The sequence below is a fragment of the Schistocerca piceifrons genome, chromosome X (assembly GCF_021461385.2).
Source record: "Schistocerca piceifrons isolate TAMUIC-IGC-003096 chromosome X, iqSchPice1.1, whole genome shotgun sequence".
NCBI lineage: Eukaryota > Metazoa > Arthropoda > Insecta > Orthoptera > Acrididae > Schistocerca > Schistocerca piceifrons.
Window position 1 is genome coordinate 591,638,672 of NC_060149.1, and position 18,288 is coordinate 591,656,959.

General features: G+C 37.1%; 1 protein-coding gene across 5 annotated transcripts in view; it reads right to left on the reverse strand.

The window, feature by feature from the left end:
• The window catches only part of LOC124721652 (Bardet-Biedl syndrome 2 protein homolog), a 170,057-nt gene extending 152,815 nt beyond the window's left edge, over positions 1-17,242 (reverse strand). For 3 of the 5 annotated variants that reach the window (XR_007006367.1, XM_047246721.1, XM_047246719.1), the window contains exon 1: positions 17,152-17,242. The gene's annotated coding sequence lies outside the window, so the exon portion shown is untranslated. The remainder of the gene's footprint in view (positions 1-17,151) is intronic. The other 2 variants (XM_047246720.1, XM_047246722.1) reach the window with 2 other exon arrangements.
• Between the last annotated feature and the right edge of the window lie 1,046 nt (positions 17,243-18,288).

Genomic DNA, 18,288 nt, shown 5'->3' on the forward strand with positions numbered 1-18,288 from the left:
TAAAGCTGTGAAGTTTGTCACTGATTACCGAAATGATTAATACACATAAATGTTACCAGGAGCAAAGGACAAAGGACAAAGTTAGCATTCAGAAGAATCTGCCTGTGCAAAAAAGGTCCTTTGCAACCTTAAGGAATGATATTATTGTTTTAAATGGGTAAACCCAAACATTAACACTGGTTTTCTAAATTTTGTTCACAAAGACAAAGTGGTGTATTTTAGCAGGCACTCATTCAGCATGTGTCTGTAGTATCCACCAAAGTGTAAAACTGCTTTTGGATGCAGAACAAATCCAATAAAGATATAAACAATTTTTAAAATTTCTTGCATGTGACTCGGAAAACTACGACTGCAAGCTTAATCACTGCGATAGCTGTCCCAGTGATGACAAATATTTAGAATTTTTGAAAGAAATATTATCTTCCAAAGATGCTGATGATGAAATTGAGTACAGTCAGTCGATTAACAGAGACCATTGGACTGAACTAGTAAAGCAATCTGCAACTGTTGAAGAATACACTGATTTGTTGTGATTTGTTGGTAACAAAATTACAGGCACTTAAACCACACTCATTTATATCTAACTGTCAGGCAAGTCCCTGAAAAATTTGAAAGAAAATCTAACCCCTGAAAAAGCAATTCTGTTAATGGTCTTTGTTGAAAACTACAGTTTTGCAATTCAGAACAAAATACAAGTTGGCACTGGACAAGAAGCAGCTGTTCAATCCATCCTGTTTGTGTTTATGTGATAAATAAGGAAAATAAATTGATAATACCAAACCATTGCTTTGTAAGTGATGATATGGATCACGATGTAGTATATGTAAATGCTGTTCCAAAAGAAATGGTTAAGTGGTTGGCTGTACACTACCCACAAGTCAAGAAACTGCATTATTTCACTGATTGATGTGCTGCTCAATATAAATATACAAAAAGCTTTAAAAACTTGTGTCAATACAAAAATGGTTTTTCCATTGCCACTGAACATTCCTTTTTTGCTGCTAGCCATGGTAAATCTGTGTGATAGGCTGGGACGAAATGTAAAACGTGTGTTGAGAAAAGTTAGTCTTCAACTAGAGGCTGATGTACAAATAACAACTGGATCAGGGGTTTACAGTTTCTACAAGGCTAAAACTGACAATTTTCTTTTTTTTCATTTCTTAGAGAAAATCAATGTAGATTTCCTGTGGAAGAAACTTGAGAAGAGATTTTTGACAACCTGCAAAATTAATGCTACAAGGAATTTTCACAATTACAAACAATTTTCCTGTTGTCCATTACAAATAAGAAAAGTAACTTGTTCTGAAAGGTCTTCCTTGATTTTCTCATTCAATGAAAATGCCCCGCAATGGACACGTACCCGTCCTCAACAAAACTCTTTTGTGGCAACTGTATATGATGACAGGTGGTACTTTGCCTTCATCAAGAATGTATGTGATGGAGGAGGAGATGCTGAACCACTTTTTCTCTATTCATCTGGACCATCAGTGTCATTCATTTGACCTGAGTAGGAAGACTATTATCTTGTGCCTTTGGAAAACGTTTTATGTACCTTGGGAGTACCTGAATCAAGCACACTTAGAAGGAATGGATTACTTTCATGAAAATGATATGAAGTTAACAGAATCTAATTTCTCACAATGGATTCAAAACAAAGACACTATTGAAACTATCAATTGAGAACTCCAAGAATCTTCACTGCTGAACATGTATGTTTTAAATCTAAACATTTGTCTGTGTAGAATAATTGTCATTTAAATATGCTCATTTGATACCCCTAAATAAAGTTAACTACAACTTTTGGATCTGTGCTTTTATTATTTTAACAAAACGTGAGATGTACTAAACATGATGTGCTTTAAAAGACCTACTGAACAATGTTACAAATATTTTAAGACATAAATTAAAATCCTATGTCTGTCACAACCCATGCCTTTTTTTTGTTTTTAATCGCATCATATTTGAGCTTCAATAAAAAAAAACTGGCCTGATAACAGCTCCACCTAAAAGTATTTTGAATATTTAAGAAATCATTGTTTGGGCCATAACAATTTGATTTTCAATGTCACCATAAATCAAGGCCGAGTTACTAAATATTTCTTCCCCCACAAAGTTACATTCTTTTACTGATATCTGGAAAAATATGATAGTGATTTTTTGAAACTTAGCAAAGTTCTGGGTTTTTTTCCTAAAGTAATGCAATCCAAATAAAAAGCTTCAGACACAGAGTAAGCTTTTCGAATGCTTAACCACATTTTCCTTAAAAAAGTATATGAAATATAAGGAAAAAATTTTACACTGGTTAATACCTGTAAAAAAATCTAAGGCAGTCGCTGTCAGGCCTGGATGAAGTTAGTAGGAATGGCCCGTTTTTCATTATAGTTAAGAGGTTTTTGATTTCAAATGTGTGTGTGTCCATTCACAACAATATCATTAATATTTTTATATTATTAGAAAGCCTACAACCTTGGGAATCATTTAAAATCAAAACTAGATTCCCAGTAGATTGGAGAAATGTGATATAAGTGTTTTTCAACATGCCTATAATTTTTTCTAGAAACTTTAAGTTGACCTACATTAATATTTTTTTGTAGTTTTCTTTATAACTTTACTGCTTAAATAAATGCATTCTTGTTAATCATATGCCTCTCTCAACTTCTGAAAAAAAATCCAAATCAAAAGCTTCATATATACCTGGGTTATGAGTATTTCTGTAGATAAGTATCACTTTGCATGGATATGCCTGCAGATCCCAATATCAGGACATCACTACATTGAAAATTCAATAAAGAATAAAGTTTTAGGCCAAAAAGAATTTCCAGAACTTCTTATGTTACAAGTATAAGCAAATATACAAAGTTTCATAAAAATCAGAGATGTTGGGTGCATGACCTGAGTGATCGGATGTGGAATTACCCTACATCCATATTTGAAATTGAGCACTCTCTCAAATTGGGCTGCAATGGTCTAGTGGTTGAAGAACTTGACCCCAGCCTTGGGGAACCCGGGTTCAAACATGGATATGCGCAGCGATTTCTGCTCTTCTTTTCCCTCCAGAATGGCCCCAGGACCACTCTGTCTACTGTCAAATTGAGTATTGGGGATCTTTCCAGAGGGTAAAATGCAGTTCAGGCAAGAGACTAGCCACCCATCCCCTCCTAATGCTGTGGTGGATAGAAGGGCTGAACTGTACCTGCACTCTGAACTATAATCTGCTCATGGACTTGCATCACATGCTAGCTCAGATGCAACAATGATGGAGGCTGGGTTGTAGCAGCTTTGATGAACGAATAATCTCAGCCTTTCCAATAATGATTTGGGGAAATCATAAAAAATACACACTAAGATGACACAATGTGAATTTTTGTACTGGTTTCTCCTGAGTATTATCTACTGGACCAACTCACTCAGTTTATTTTCTAATTTTTATGCTTCTTTTAACATTACATACTTCTGACACCAATTCTTTTACACATTTCCAAAAGCTCAGTAATAGTGCACAAATGCAATGCAGTATTACTCATTTCATAGACTTCAATGATGTACTATGACAGCTCAAGCTCTCTCTAATTTAGGATGATACATTTTCTTCCATGTCTCACTTCTTGTTTTGATTATACACAAGTTTTTCACTTTTAAAAGCGAGCTAAATGACAGTACTCTTTCCCTATGTTCTTTCTGTAGTTGGAGTGCTGGAACTCGTCTGATTCACCTTAACTGCAGGGGCTTTCTCAAGAATTTCATAAACCAATTTATGGTGGTGATGTAGCAGTTGGATTATTTTGTTTCAGGTATAGTTCTGTATAAATAATTAGGATGAAAGGAATGGAAAGTAAATAGGATGGGAAAGAGGTAGGGAGAAAATAATCAATTCCAGCTGCAGATGACATTGCAGCAGTGTAATGGTGAGAGTTGAAAATTTGTGCCAAAGTGGGACTCGAAATCGGATGCTCTGCAACTACCACTGCCTATTAACACCTACCCGCAGATTTCTGATTACTGTAGTATTGGTCATGCATCCACACTTAAACTTTTTCATCAAACAGCTGTTGCACCCACAGAATTCTAGATATGAGTGGTATCTGTTGTATCGGACATATCCAACAGATGAGCCACCACTGACATTGATAAGTATAGTTCCCTTTCCGACAGAATGGCTACTTACTATATCAGAATATCACAAATGTATAGTCATGCTTAGTTTGTCACATTGAACTAGTCACCTAACCATCTTTTAGCAAAGAGTTATGTATGATCTATGTGGAACACAGAATTCCAGTACTTATCATTACAGGAAAAACACCAGCATCAGTGCTATTAATCAATTTTAAACAGATAAATATAGCAAAAGGGGCTACTTGTATCAAAGACAAATTCAAGTTGTTATTTATTAAATATAAGAAAGTACACTGTTTGTAATACTGCATCAAAACTCTTGGCCTGATGTGTGTGTCAATCTTATTTCTCTGTCAATTCTGTCCCTATTCACTTGGATCTCAGTTGCACGGCACAAGTGGGCCAAATGAAATATTTGTCTCCAAAATCCAAACAGTGAGAATTTTAGTCTAACTATAGAATGAATTAACTCCTCTATTTTCATTTCTTTGTCCCTATTTCCCCCTACTTTTTTGTGGTTTCTATACTGTACTTCTAGGAAACTTCACTTTTTCTGTAACTGCACTTTATAAGCCTTCGTTACAAGGTAATTTATATTTCTGCTCCATTTACTGTTATTCTGGTACTGTCATTCTACAAGTAGTGAACTAGCTATTACACCACCAGAGTGAATAAAATGGATGCAAATATAAAGCATTACAAAGAGTAGTAAGCCATAAAGCATCACACAGGATGGTTCCAAACTGGTAAGGTTTACCGATTACAAACATACTAGTTAGTTTCATGTTCTACAGATAATCATTTGAATGATTATTTTATAAAAATGAAGTGGGTCAAGTCAGTTTACAGGATATCAAAACGTATAATAAAGGTCATTTTTCTCTCTACTGTTGTAGTTCTTAAATTGTGATGGATTGTTTATGACAAACTTCATTAGTGAAAATATGTAGAAGTGATGGCGCAGTTAAAATGCCTATCTCCTTGAAGAGGTACATACACGATATTTGGGCGTGACCACCACACATTACTCTTACTGCTTGCTTTTGTGCAATCGATACTTTCTTTGTAAGTGATGAGTTGCCCCAGAAAATTTTCCCGTGTAACACTGAGTGGAAATTAGCAAAATATGTCAGGAGGCTGATATATCTGTTTCCAAGATCAGCAATTAGCTGAAGAGCAAAAGTAGTTGAACTTAAGTAGTTGAACTTAATTGTTTGAGAAGCTTAGTAATATGCTTGGTCCAGTTCAAGTTTTCATCAATGCGTACACCCAAAAATTTGGGGCATTCTACCCTACTTACTGGTTCCTGTTCATGCGCTACATCAGTTGTTGGTATGACTATTTTTTATACATAACTGAATGTAGTGTTGTTTTTTTATTTATTTAAGGGAGATAGGGAGAGCCCATTTTTAGAGAATCACTTAATAATTCATTGGAAAACATCATTTTCTAATTCTTCTGTTGCTTTCTCTCAAGTGGGATTTACAACAACACTAGTATCACCTTCAAAAAGTACCAATTTTGCTTGTTGAATGTTAAGTGGAAAGTCATTCACATATACGAGGAATATGAGTGGACCCAAAACTGTACCCTGTGAGACTCCCTTTGTGAATTTTATCCTAGTCACTAAAATTTTCAAGCTTTGTGATACTGTCTGAATTATTCAGCACAACCTTTCACTTTCTGTTTGTCAAGTACGATTCAGATCAGCTGTGTGAAAAGCCACTAATTCCATGAAACTTGAGTGTCATTCTCAGTCAAGCAATCTTTCTGGAAACCAAACTGTGGTATGCTAAGTAAGTTGTTTCTGTTTAAGTGTGCAACTACTATTGAGTACATTACTTTTCCAAATATTTTGTGAAAAGACATCCGCAAATAAATTGCACAATAATTGTTTAAGACTGTCTTGTCCCCTTTCTTGTGAGGTGGTTTAATAATTGCACATTGCAACCTGTCTGGAAAAATTCCCTAGGCCAAATATCAACTGCCTGTATCACTCATGACATTGCTTATTAAGTTGGAACAACTTTTCAGAATTGTGTCAAAAAATCCATCAACACCCCACAAGTTTTTGTTTTTTAGAATTTTTAGAATTATATTAAGTTCAGTGAAGGATGGTGGTGCTACTTCTAGTGGCTTAAGGTTTTGTGGAATGACATTTTTAATACATTCTCTTGCTTTTTCATTTGAACCATTTAATCCTCTATTTACTGCTACATTTAGAAAGTGATTGTTAAAAGTACTTGCAGCTTGTGAATTATCAGTCAAAACACTGTCATTTAGTTTAATTGTTATAGAATCTCATAAACTGACTGGCTATCCTGTCTCCCAGTTGACAATGTCCTGTATAGTTTTAATCTTACTATCTGCATTATTTGTTTCTGTCATGACATGCATACTTCTGAATATTTTAATGGCTTTCCTTAAAACACTACAGTATTTTTGTAGTATGCAAGTAATGTCAGATCTTGACTTACTCATATTGAGTATAAAAAGCTTTCATATGGGACACTGTTGTTCTTAATCTACACATGTGATCATCCAATGATGTTAAAGGAAAGTTATAAAACTCGAATGCTTGCTTGTATTGTTAACATAATTTTCCATTGATATGATACAAATTTGACCATTATTAGGATGTAGTTAACTGCACTACATTATTAATCTACTAGTTACAATAATAAAGGGGCAAAATTAGTGATGTTTTTTGTTGACAAAAATGTGGGGAGTTTTTACTGATCGATATCAGTTGCACATGTTTAAACTTTGTTTAAACTGTGCTTTATTTGAACAGTTTAAACAGAGTTTGAAAGACTTTTTGATAGGCAACTCCTTATATTCTGTAGATTCATATCTTAACAGCAACTGTTAGACTAGCTGAAGTAAAAATGTCTGTTAGATTTCAGTTTCACTAGGTCACAACAGCCAAGATTACGTATTTTGTGTATGATACATATATGAAATGAGCATAACTATGTTTCATTCTGACAGTGTATTAATTCCACAAATATTAGCAGTTCCAGTTTACTGTAATATATTTATATATTTTGACAATCTTGTGACAAAAGAGCACAGAAGTGAGTATTATATTCAAATGTTCTTTTTTTATGCTATACTTTATGACTTGTTTCACACCCACAAGAATCATCTCATCTTTGGGTCTATGGAATGAAAACAGACTCTAATCCGATCTCTCATTAATCTTAGAGTGACCAGTTTTATTTGGTGTGATGTTTCTTCTTTGTTACTTAAGAGTGGTTTGCTCCGTTCTTTGTATCTGACTTGTAGCTAATGTGGCAGGGCGATTGTCCGCACTAACTGTAAAAAAGTATCAAAATTTCATTCTCTCATCCACGAGTGTTATTTTGGATACCTCATCGAACCAGTTTCCTATAGGACAAGCATGGTGATTTTTCAGTTACATCCCAAACTCACAACGGAGTGCTGCACTGGAACTATGGACTGCTCCATCAAACAAAGGTTGCTTGGACCATTTTAGCAACAGAGTGATCTCAGTGTGTATCACTGTGTAGTGAATGATATGAAATAGGCCAGTGACTCCACAGACAATACAAAGCAGGTTTCCCTGGTACATGACAGCATTCATGTGACTTGATTCTGATTTCCACACAATTTAACAACATGACAACTCCCCAGTCCATACCCTTGTGCTTCTGGACCAGGAACAGTGCAACTGAATCCATTTCTCCCATTATGTGGAGCACAGCCTGCTAAGTAATACAACAAGAATTTCAGTTTTTCTCACATGGCATGCATGATCTATGGGATCCTGTATGCTGACACCCTTGGACCACATAACCTAGCACCATATGAAAATGTTTTCCACAATGTGTTGTCATCACGATATTCACCATCAAAGTTACCTCCATTTCAAGTGGAATATCTACAAACATGATTTGCTATTGCAGAGATATTTTCACTGGTCATGATCCAGTAAACAGTTTGTCAAAGTTTTCTGTCTTATCATGGAGTGTTGGTGACAATGCATTCCCATAGCTATGTGATACTATCTCCTCCAGCCACAGGCAAATTTGACATAGCTAAGGCTGCTTCATGACAATGTTTGTCCATATCACCTAAGCAACAGACGTGGTAGGTGGTTTATTACGAGAAGTTGGATGGCAGAATGCTGTTCCAGTTCTGGAGGCATCTACATGAGTTAACTGGTTCAGCACTAACACTGTGGACTATATGGTAAAATAAATTGCTTGCACACATAGAAGTTTACAAGATTTCTTTTGAAGGCGATACACGAGAGCACAGGTTACTTGTAGTTTATCAGATTTTTGCACTCACAGAACTGTAGCATTACTACAATGGAGGCAGTGACAGTTACAGTGACAGCAGCCATTCACCTCTCCAACATAGCAATAGGTCGTCAAAGAGTGCCAAGCACACACAGAGGGACATGACAGTGTCACAGCAAGTGAACAATGGCTGTTCAGAGGAGTCCCAAACATCAGCTGTTTCTAGTACATGAGCCCACAGCTGACATTAATCAGAGTTCTACCTACATCTGAGAGAGAGAGGACATAGTGATACTGGTTCCACATATATTTTCACAATAGTGCTAACAAGTGCTCTGCATATTGCTCCCACCCAAATTCCAGATGCAACCTCCACTAGGTGCTACGAGTTGCAGCACATTTCAGGAGCACCTACATTCAAAATGATTGAGCCCCACTAGCATAGCTTGGATTTTCCAGGACAGTTGCAGGTTATATGTTCTCGACACAAATGTGAATCACTATTCCCTTGTGGACACATGCAGGGAAGTGAGCATGATTACAAATGCATAAAAGCAATTTTTGATATTCTGTGACCGTGTCTAATTGCCACAATTGCCAGCGGAGCAGATGGAGTTAGTTACCGCACAGACAGGCCTTGTCTCCTATGACTGCAATGATCTGTTGCCATGGTGACTGATGGTGTTGGACACAGGCTTCCATCCACAGTGTATTGCACATAAATGTAACAAAATGAGGAGGAACCACACAAGCAGACACTGTGGTAGGTATAAGACAACAGGATTCATGGAATGTATATTACAATTTATTCTGTTCATACAGGAAATTAAATACATTGTACAAAGTAAACAACATATGATGCAAATGCTCAAAATTGTTCTCTTTAAAAAAAAATGGCTCTGAGCACAATTGGGACTTAACATCTGAGGTCATTAGTCCCCTAGAACTTACAACTACTTAAACCTAACTAACCTAAGGACATTACACACATCCATGCCTGAGGCAGGATTCGAACCTGTGACGGTAGCGGTCACGCGGTTCCAGACTGAAGCGCCTAGAACCGCTCGGTCACACCGGCCAGCTGTTCTCTTCACTTTTTTACGTTACTTTATCAGATTTCAAGGGTTCAAGCAGACACAACTCAGATTATAGCTGAGCAGGCCTACAACTGGTTCAATCCAAACAGTTTCAATCTTAATGTCACAAATACATTATGCAATTTTTGAAAAAAAAAAAAAAGGCCATACACTAAATGAAAGATGGTGTGTAAAATTCCTTGGAGCCACCTGGGCAATGATTAAAATACAGTCAACACACAGATAAACTGGATAGGCTAAGTTCAGAATGTTTTATGCTTTACAAGTATCTATCACTGCACTGAACTAAAGGAAAGAATGTTGACTTCCGCATATTTTTACTTCCTGCTATCTCAGGAAATTATCTTCTAAGGCAGTGAACCCAAAGTAAGTGAGTGATTATCCAACAGAAAGGAGCACTAAAAATATTGTGTAAAGTAGATAACTGCTCATTCTGCAGAGGACTTTTTAAGGGTTTTGGAATTCTTACATTCACATGTGAGTAAATTTACTCCTTGATGATTTTTGTTGCCAACAACAGTTTTAGCTGAACTGCTATCTACACAATCACAACACAAGACAGGCATGTAGTCTGCAGGTAGACTTTCAGAGAGGGGTTATGTACTCTGAGATAAAGGCATTCAACAAGCTCTAAAACAACATAAATAAAGAAACTGGCAGCCTTTTATAAATTGTACCAAAAACTGAAAAACTATGCCATTAGCCACCCCACCTACAGATTATTTTGATATCTATAATTGTGGACTGAAAAGATCTGTCAGCTACACAGCAGGAAGTAGTGTTTGTTGTACAGCTGAATAACAAGTAGTAAAGCATCGCGAAAGGACTGTTTACAGATCCAGGTACCTATTTTCTTTGAGAAATATCATTGAAATTAAGTAAATATTAAGCTGCCAATCAGAGATATGCAGCAGCTATTTAATATAACATAGGGAGCAGCAGTTTTCCTTCTAATGACGGTACACCAGGCTAAATTTAGTGAGCATAAGCACAAATAGAGTTAAGCATTATACTGATAGTTTATTGTTGAAACCATGTAGAATTAAAGGCTTGTTTGTATTTCACTTAAGTATACCTTAACTCATTCCTTATCCCTAAAGGTTCTCATTCGTGAAATCTGTAGAACACCATGATTAACTGAATGAATGAATGAATGAATGAATGAAACACTTATGAACCCTGCATCCAATGTGGAAAGATGTTTTTGTCATTCGGAAGTATACCCTCAATGAAGTAAGTGAAAACGAATGTCTTGTTTTTATGGCTAGGAGGAAATAACACTGAACTCTACTGAAATGAAAAGACTAGTGTTGTCAGTTTCTTCACCTCAAGGAAGACAAACATTCTCTTAGCGGTGCATGATACTTTCCTAGCTTCCTTCTGCTGCTATTGTAACTCAAATATTTGAAGCAATTTATCTGCTGAGCATATGTGGAGCATGGGTTGCAGTTCACTGGGTAATTTCAGTAAGTAAGGACTTCAAGTGTTTTGATCAATTCCAGAGTTTCTAGTGCCTCTGGGATTATACAAATTTTGACAAATGCTATACCACATAATGTAGGCTTTCAATGACCACTATTCACACGGCTGTAGCAAATTTTTATATGGAAACATTTGAAGAAGAAGCCCTTCAGACAAAAATAAAAAGCCCTCATGTTGGTATCAGTTTATGTGGTTGATATTTTCATTACATGGCCTCATGGAGAAGAGGAACTCTTGTAATTCTAAATTTTCTGAATAATGTTAATCCCAATTTTTGGATGTACAGGTGCTTAGAAAACCTAATAGAACTTAAAGACATAAGGTCTACAGAAAGGTAAACACACAGATAGATACCTTCACAGAAATTCCAATTACCACCCCAAGCAGAAAAGAGGAGTCATAAAAACCTTGGTGGACTGGGCTGGAAGAATCTGTGAACCACAGTACTTGGAGGGCATGCTCAATCATTTAAGAACTACCTTCAGAAAAAACATCTATTCTGACAAAGAGATAAATATGGCACAACACCCTAAAAGGTCCAAAGCTTCTAATGAGAAAGAGCCAACTAAAAGGAAAATTTTGCCTCCATTTATAAAAACTGTCACAGATCGCATCAGCAGAATACTCAGCAAACATGGAGTTGATGCAGTGTTGAAACCAAAAGAAAGGTGTGCGAATATTTGTACACTGCAAAGGATATGCTTGCCACTTGCACAACAGGAATATATCAAATACCTGGTGCTACTGGTCAAATGTAAATATGAGCTACAAAAATAAGCGCTGACCTCACTTTCAGGAACACAAGATGCATTGTTGCCTGTGCAATACAGATAAATCGGGAATGGCAGATCATGAGCTGGGACCAAGGAACCACAACATCCATTTTTCTGACACTATGGTTTTATCAAGATCTACTCATTAATATGGCCACAGAAAATCAAATGCATAAAAACAACTTTAACAGAAAAGGAGGAGGATTCAAATTAGACAAGTTGTGGGTCTTAGTGCACCAACTCTTCCCCACCACAAACTCCATAGCATACGTCAACATGACTCCGTGATCTCGGGCGCCAGTCGACCTCACAAACTGAATGTTGTGTGGATACATATAAACAGTTTGGCTTCTTGAGCTTGCTTGAGGCTGTAACTGCTTTCTGAAATGTTAAAGCCTCTGATGATGTCTCCACCAGTAGAAGATGAAATGTCAGGCAGAAAATTATGCATTGGACCACAGCCTTATGCCCAGAAAATAATTATCATACACAAAAAGACAAATTCTGCAGACAACTTAGAACCATCTGTGCATATAAATTTGATAATGCAGAGGTTAGTATTGTTGATTGTTAGCGCATGGCTCGCAGTCCTTTAAAGTAACAGCATGTATGAAGAAAACACTCATGTGGGAGTCAACGGAGGCGTCCGATACCACCCGTCGGCTTTGACCCGTGACGTAAGGGTGTTGTGCTGTGTGACGTCACGATGGCACGGATTTTAGTTTATGACTCATGTGTTTGTAGATGTTGTCTTGTTGCTGTTGGTGGTGTCCTCTGATGGTGTGTGTATGCCCCGTGTGTTATGTGGTGTATTGGGTTCATTTGGGTGTCGGTGCCTGAAGTGTGCATTTATCAGTTGTGACTGTTATAGAAAAACGGAAATTAGTTTCAGTGAGTTAAGAATTAAGTTTCCATTGTGGTGTCATTTGATGTTACTGGTTTATTCTTTGTCGTGTGGTAAGTCGTTTAATTCAATTTGTGTCTTGTTTTGTTAGGTATGGATATGACTTCTAAGTTTAATAGTACGCGTCTGAAGGCTGAAATGGGGGACGACATGTTGTCCTTCATTAAGTTTCCTCAACTTTTTGGGCTTGTGGCGGAGATAGTGAAAAGCGGCATATGCAAGCAGAATATGCCAGTGGTTTTTTTTTATTTTTATTTTATGTGTGTGTGCGTGTGTGTGATTGGGGTGGCTGACCTAGTGTGTAGTGCCGAAACTTTTTTGTGGTAAGTAGTCGTTTTTTTTTTGGGTGTTTATTGTTTGCATGTTATGATGTTCAGTGGGGTTTTTATGTGTTGTTGGGTCAGTGTTATTTACTGCATATATTGGTGGTTGATGGTTTGGTATCGGAACTTGTGGTTGATATATGTATCTTAGGGGAAGTACTCGATTTCAATTTTTTTGGTATCGTCAGTTGTATTTGAGCTGTATAGGTCATGAGAAGTGACCGATTCCAATGTGACATCATCATCATCATCATCATCAGCTACGAGTGTTTTGGTATCGCGAGCTGCTGTTGTCCTATATGGGTCATGGGAAGTGAATGATTCCAAATAGTCGTCGTAGCTGTGTTTTGGTATCGTGAGCTGCTGTTGACCTATATAGGTCATGGGAAGTGACCGATTCTAATTTGTCGTTGTGGCTGTGTGTTTTGATATCGTGGGCTGCTGTGTTTTGGTATCGTGGGCTGCTGTTGACCTATATAGGTCAAGGGAAGTGTCCGATTCCCAATTTTTGTTGTTTGAGGTGTTGGCTTTGTGGTACTGACAGTTGCCGTGTGATTATAATTTTTGGTTTTTATTTGGTGGTATTGACAATTGTGGTTGAGCTATGTAGGTGAAGGGAAGTGACCGATTCCTGTCGATATTGTAAGTGTAGCGGTATTTGGGAATTTTGTAGCACTTTTATGTCGTCATTTTGTATGGTTTGGGATCATGGTGTGTGTCTGTATGTGTTTATATTTAGTTTGTCCCCACCCAAAAACCCCCAACTTCTCGTGCTGGTCTTGTTAGTCTGATTATGTTTTTGGAGGGACATGTGTTTGTTGGTTTTATATGTATTTCCGTGTTTGTTGTGTTTATGTAATGACGTCATAGGCGCCATATTGGAGACGTTGAGAATGGTCGTTTCCACCAATTTGGCGACGTCATAAGTCAAAGCAGACGGGTGGAGTCGGACGCTTCTGTAATCCCCTCATGCGGTTGTTTATCAATAGTTAGATGCTTTTGAGGACAGTATTAACAGCAAAAAGAAGTTATTCAAATAGACAAATATACGATATTAAATCATCTAAGTTGTTGTGCCATGGAACTCTTCTTTGAACCTTCCCTGTATCAATGTTTTGATCCCACTGCTTGGATCTTTCTAATGCTGTGTTATGTTATTGGGAAGTTTTGCTCTACGATTTCACTGAATCTGCTGTAAACTTAATGACAGACCATTGAGAGCATATGAAATGTAGGGTATTGTCCATCAGTTTTGACCCATAATATAACAGTGTGTGTTAGGTGACATGTTTGCCAGCGTACTTCAAATGGACTGTGCTTAAATAGGAAGATATGAAGTACTTTGTCGCACTGTATTGTTGAACATCAATGTTTCGAATCTGCGTTCAAGTGATGTAAGTGCACAACTGGATTGGTGTGGTGCTATTTGTTAGGTGTTGTGTATTACTTGTATGCTTCATACACTGATAAGCCAAACACAGTAACAAAAGTATATGAGCGGAGCAGTCACACACGAGGGATCGTCCTAGTGAATATATGAGCTGCAAATCGGGAAATCCATTGCGATAAGTGACTTTGACAAAGGGTAGTTTATTATTACACAGAACCTGTGAACGAGTCTGTCAAAAATGGTGAAGCTGGTTGAATGTTCACAAATGCTACTATCATGAGCATCGCTGCAAAGATGTAAAAGGACAGTGAAACTACCACTAGGCACTAAATGGTTGGACGTCCTCGACTCATCACAGAACGTGGGGTTCAGAGGCTTGTCTGCTCCGTAAAGTAGGATAGACGGTGATCTGTGGCATCTCTACCAAAAGAGCACATTGCTGGTGCACGTGCAAGAGTATCAGAGTACACCATATGTTGTACATTTTTGAATGTCGAGCTCTGTGGCAGATCACCCCTACGTGTACACATGTTGACTCGATGAGATTGTCAATTATGATTGCAATGGACACAGCACCATCTGGATTTGACTGTCAATCAATGGAAAACATGTTGGCTCTTTGGGTGAATCACATTTTTGGTACACTAGGTCAATGGTCATCACGACAAACGCCATCATCAAGGTGAATGGCAGCTCGAAAATTGCAGCGCGCCACAGATGAAGGCTGTTGGGAGCAGTATTACGCTATGAGAGGCATTCTCTTGCACTTTTCAGGTATTGTAGAAAAGCTGCAAAAATGTTTCCCTAAAACTGGTGTAGCACCAACAATGAATTATATAGCCAGCACAATGATACTGTGGCCCACTGCAGAGCAATAAGTCAACTACACGACACAAAAATTACAAAATATGAAGTTGGCAGGCCTACATAAGGTGCCAGTCTGTTCTAAAGGCATGAATGGACAGGTCAATTGAAGTTTTCTGTATTGCCAGATGGGATTATACCATGTACGTCATAATTGTGCTGAAGTTTGTTCTGCAGGGAGGCTTGTGTAATGTTAGTTTATGAGCTTTTATTAGAGGACACTCTTATTTGTGAGATGGTTGAGACTGTGTTGCGCAGGGTAAGCATGTTTTGTAATTATATTTGATTTTAAGTTATGCTGCACATATACTAGGAATCAGATTATGCATTGTGATTAAGAAATTCGTCTATAATACAACATCTCTCTCGTTTTTCTTTCAACTTGGGTATGTTTCCAACCACATCTTTAATCTGTGATGCCACTGTACAGAACCCCTTCTGCACCATTGCCCTTCCCCCTTTTTTTCCATATTGTTTATCAAGCTTCCTCCGAATGTTGGAATGAACTACTGGTTTTGAGTAAGTTGCTGGTTTTAGTAACAAAGCACATCATGGAAAAAAATATTACACAGTTGTTTTAAGGATTTGAAGACTTCTAAATAGATTTCTACACAAGTGCCTAGGATAGACTCCCCGCAATTCTAATAGTGTGCTTCTATGCATAGAATACTTTTTTGTTTTGTGGGAAGAAAATACTATGGAAGTCCCACTTCAGTCTGCTGTTTATATGCAGACCCTTCTGCACTGATTTAGTTAGATATGACATTATCCATTCGTTTGATATTACAATCAATTCCAAAAAACTTATGTTTACCCACGAGAATACTATGAGTAACACAGTCAAATGCCTTAGATCGATCACAGAAAATACCAACTGGTACTATTTTATTATTCTGTGCTTGTAAAATTTGGTGAGCGAATGTGTCAATGGCGTTATCAGTTGCCCAAACTGTGATTGTTTGACGATATAGTTGGGGTGCTATTCTAGAATACACGATCATATAAAAAAATTTTGGGAAAATGATGTCAGTGGTGAAAGAGACCGTTAGTTACTGACATCTCTACCACCTTTCTTATAGAGGGATTTACAAAAGTTACATTTCAGTCTCTCTGGAAAATGCTCTGAATTAATGATGCCTTACATATTTCAGAAAGACAGTAGTTATTTTACGGGAACAAGTATTCAGTAGTCTGTTGGAAACCCCATCATATCTAGATGAGGATACACATGAGGATACTGGCGAAGAGAATGTTAAAAGCATGTTATGCCATTAAGGTTATGTCATTAGAATACAACAGCCGGTGTTTTGTAGTGACATCCTATTCCCATGTATACACAATTCTTAGCTATGCGATTCTTTTCTGGCGACGGGGACATTCATTACGGCGATTTGGAACTACACGAATGTTTACGTGGTACGCTGACTGCTAACCGAATTCTGTAGACAAAATGCTATAGTACAGCCAGTTCAACAGTGTGCTAACCATATCATGCACACTTTCTTCAGAAACCTGGTTTTCCCTTAGAATGACACCAATAACTCTTAAGAAGTTTACTTCTGGGTTTAACTATTAACCGTCTATTTTCTTCATTTTTCTTTCGCCTTTAACGCATATCATCTCTTATTCAAATTCATATTGGCGGTATAGCAATTATTCGTAACACGTAAACGTCGTCACTGCTAATGTAAGGCTACTTCAATGATTTTCTGAAGAAAGTTATTGCCATATTTGGTACTTTACTATATTCCGTGGGCTGAAAATGAAATTACATCCTGGTGAAATCGGATAAGCAGCTGTCATTATAACAGAATAAAGTTTTGTTTTCCATATAAATTAACTATCGTGTTTAAATTAAACTCATTTCTTTCTCTTTAAGGCTTAAGAGTTACACGTCAAAATCACAGATATATTTACGTGTGCTTACTACTTACAGTTCTACACCGTCACATACTCTTGTTTTCTTGCAGCAAAATTTTAACTTAGCGCCCTTCAAAATATCAACAAACTTTGACGGAAACTATTTGGCCAGAGATAATATACATTAATCCACAGATTTTAGCAATACTAGCATTTGAAAACCTCAAATATAGAACCACGAAATTTACATCTGTTTCATCCAAGAATATACTTCACAAAAATAGCTAACATTAATACTTTCTATTTCCTATTTTCCCGAGTAATTATGAAACAAAAATATCAGAAAAAGTAAAAAAAGAACGTTGTAATAATTTACGACGAATCCCTGTTTATTGTAGCTTGATACAACCCCACCTCCCAAAATAATTTATGTATTCTTTCACTGTAGGAGTTTTCAGGGATTCACGCTGGTTCCGTAGCAAAACGTAGTTTCTTCTGCTCAAGAACAATTAACATTTATGATATAAGTTTTCAGATGACGAACATTTTGATCGTGTACTGCTCTTTTTCTTACCTTGTTTGCAGGAAACTGTCAAATTTTTAAAATATATCAGCTGTTTCATTTTAGCTTAAATTTCTGTATTTTCATAATCAGTACTGTAGATGAATTCAATGTCACATGTGTGAAAGAACAGACAAAGGGTTACACATGCGCAAAGGAAATGACCTTCTAGTGGAAAGTATTGCTTTGACTTAGAGCTTTATCCTGAATCATGCTAAGCCCTTCTACTATTTCCGTGATTCATGCTCCACTATGAAGTCACTACAGAGCAAAATCTCATTTCATAAATCTGTGGGCAGTATTAATAAAGACTGCATTTCCTGATCGTGTTGCACAGGACTACACATATATATAAGTATTATCGAGCCACGAGTTACTGTTTACTTTTTTCAATTTTTTCGCGTTTTCAAACGCAACTTTTTTTCACGTCGTCTACTAAGATTCATCCACATGTGGAAGCCTCACCTTTGATGCGAATTGGAAGTATGAGTTAGAATAGTGTGGACATCAATTGAATAATTTTCAGCTCTGGAATTTACTTCTGAAACGTTTCGTTTGTAACATGAACGCATGCATCCTACTGTCCATACTTCAGATAGTAAGCTGTGTGATGGTCTCTGTGTGAATGGCCACGTGTCATGCTGTAGCG